Consider the following 2,751-nt stretch of genomic DNA (forward strand, 5'->3'; position numbering starts at 1 on the left):
GTGAGACGGGGAGTGGGGGAGTGAGACAGGGGGAGTGAGACAGAGGGAGTGGGGGAGTGAGACTGGGGGAGTGAGACAGAGGGACTGACAGAGTGGGGGAGCGAAACAGGGAGTGGGGGAGTGAGACAGAGGGAGTGGGGGAGTGGGGGAGTGAGACAGAGGGAGTGGGGGAGTGAGACAGAGGGAGTGGGGGAGTGGGGGAGTGAGACAGAGGGAGTGGGGGAGTGAGACAGAGGGAGTGGGGGAGTGAGACAGAGGGAGTGGGGGAGTGAGACAGAGGGAGTGGGGGAGTGAGACAGAGGGAGTGGGGGAGTGAGACAGAGGGAGTGGGGGAGTGAGACAGAGGGAGTGGGGGAGTGAGACAGAGGGAGTGGGGGAGTGAGACAGAGGGAGTGGGGGAGTGAGACGGAGGGAGTGGGGGAGTGAGACGGAGGGAGTGGGGGAGTGAGACGGAGGGAGTGGGGGAGTGAGACGGAGGGAGTGGGGGAGTGGGGGAGTGAGGCAGAGGGAGAGACGGAGTGGGGGAGTGAGACAGAGGGAGTGGGGGAGTGAAACAGAGGGAGTGGGGGAGTGAGACAGAGGGAGTGAGACAGGGAGTGGGGGAGTGAGACAGAGGGAGTGGGGGAGTGAGACAGAGGGAGTGGGGGAGTGAGACAGAGGGAGTGGGGGAGTGAGACAGAGGGAGTGGGGGAGTGAGACAGAGGGAGTGGGGGAGTGAGACAGAGGGAGTGGGGGAGTGAGACAGAGGGAGTGGGGGAGTGAGACAGAGGGAGTGGGGGAGTGAGACAGAGGGAGTGGGGGAGTGAGACAGAGGGAGTGGGGGAGTGAGACAGAGGGAGTGGGGGAGTGAGACAGAGGGAGTGGGGGAGTGAGACAGAGGGAGTGGGGGAGTGAGACAGAGGGAGTGGGGGAGTGAGACAGAGGGAGTGAGGGAGTGGGGGAGTGAGACGGAGGAAGTGGCGGAGTGAGACGGAGGGAGTGGGGGAGTGAGACAGAGGGAGTCGGGGAGTGGGGGAGTGAGACAGAGGGAGTCGGGGAGTGGGGAGTGAGACAGAGGGAGTGGGGGAGTGGGGGAGTGAGGCAGAGGGAGAGACGGAGTGGGGGAGTGAGACAGAGGGAGTGGGGGAGTGAAACAGAGGGAGTGGGGGAGTGAGACAGAGGGAGTGAGACAGAGGGAGTGGGGGAGTGAGACAGAGGGAGTGGGGGAGTGAGACAGAGGGAGTCGGGGAGTGAAACAGAGGGAGTGGGGGAGTGAGACAGAGGGAGTGAGACAGAGGGAGTGGGGGAGTGAGACAGAGGGAGTGAGACAGAGGGAGTGGGGGAGTGAAACAGAGGGAGTGGGGGAGTGAGACAGAGGGAGTGAGACAGGGAGTGGGGGAGTGAGACAGAGGGAGTGGGGGAGTGAGACAGAGGGAGTGGGGGAGTGAGACAGAGGGAGTGGGGGAGTGAGACAGAGGGAGAGACGGAGTGGGGAGTGAGACAGAGGGAGTGGGGGAGTGAAACAGAGGGAGTGGGGGAGTGAGACAGAGGGAGTGAGACAGAGGGAGTGGGGGAGTGAGACAGAGGGAGTGGGGGAGTGAGACAGAGGGAGTCGGGGAGTGGGGAGTGAGACAGAGGGAGTGAGACAGAGGGAGTGGGGGAGTGAAACAGAGGGAGTGGGGGAGTGAGACAGAGGGAGTGAGACAGGGAGTGGGGGAGTGAGACAGAGGGAGTGGGGGAGTGAGACAGAGGGAGTGGGGGAGTGAGACAGAGGGAGTGGGGGAGTGAGACAGAGGGAGAGACGGTAGTGGGGGAGTGAGACAGAGGGAGTGGGGGAGTGAAACAGAGGGAGTGGGGGAGTGAGACAGAGGGAGTGAGACAGAGGGAGTGGGGGAGTGAGACAGAGGGAGTGGGGGAGTGAGACAGAGGGAGTCGGGGAGTGGGGGAGTGAGACAGAGGGAGAGACGGAGTGGGGGAGTGAGACAGAGGGAGTGGGGGAGTGAGACAGAGGGAGTGAGACAGAGGGAGTGGGGGAGTGAGACAGAGGGAGTGGGGGAGTGGGGGAGTGAGGCAGAGGGAGAGACGGAGTGGGGGAGTGAGACAGAGGGAGTGGGGGAGTGAGACAGAGGGAGTGGGGGAGTGAAACAGAGGGAGTGGGGGAGTGAGACAGAGGGAGTGAGACAGAGGGAGTGGGGGAGTGAGACAGAGGGAGTGAGACAGAGGGAGTGGGGGAGTGAGACTGGGGGAGTGGGGGAGTGAGACAGAGGGAGTGGGGGAGTGGGGGAGTGAGACAGAGGGAGAGACGGAGTGGGGGAGTGAGGCAGAGGAGTGGGGGAGTGAAACAGGGAGTGGGGGAGTGAGACAGAGGGAGTGAGACAGAGGGAGTGGGGGAGTGAGACAGAGGGAGTGGGGGAGTGGTGGAGTGAGGCAGAGGGAGAGACGGAGTGGGGGAGTGAGACAGAGGGAGTGGGGGAGTGAAACAGAGGGAGTGGGGGAGTGAGACAGAGGGAGTGGGGGAGTGAAACAGAGGGAGTGGGGGAGTGAGACAGAGGGAGTGAGACAGAGGGAGTGGGGGAGTGAGACAGAGGGAGTGAGACAGAGGGAGTGGGGGAGTGAGACTGGGGGAGTGGGGGAGTGAGACAGAGGGAGTGGGGGAGTGGGGGGAGTGAGACAGAGGGAGAGACGGAGTGGGGGAGTGAGGCAGAGGGAGTGGGGGAGTGAGACAGAGGGAGTGGGGGAGTCGGGGAGCGAGGCAGCACCGAATCTCTCCTT

Source organism: Somniosus microcephalus, unplaced genomic scaffold (genome assembly GCF_052327205.1).
Source record: "Somniosus microcephalus isolate GS21.2 unplaced genomic scaffold, FLI_Smic_1.0 unresolved_chr1, whole genome shotgun sequence".
NCBI lineage: Eukaryota > Metazoa > Chordata > Chondrichthyes > Squaliformes > Somniosidae > Somniosus > Somniosus microcephalus.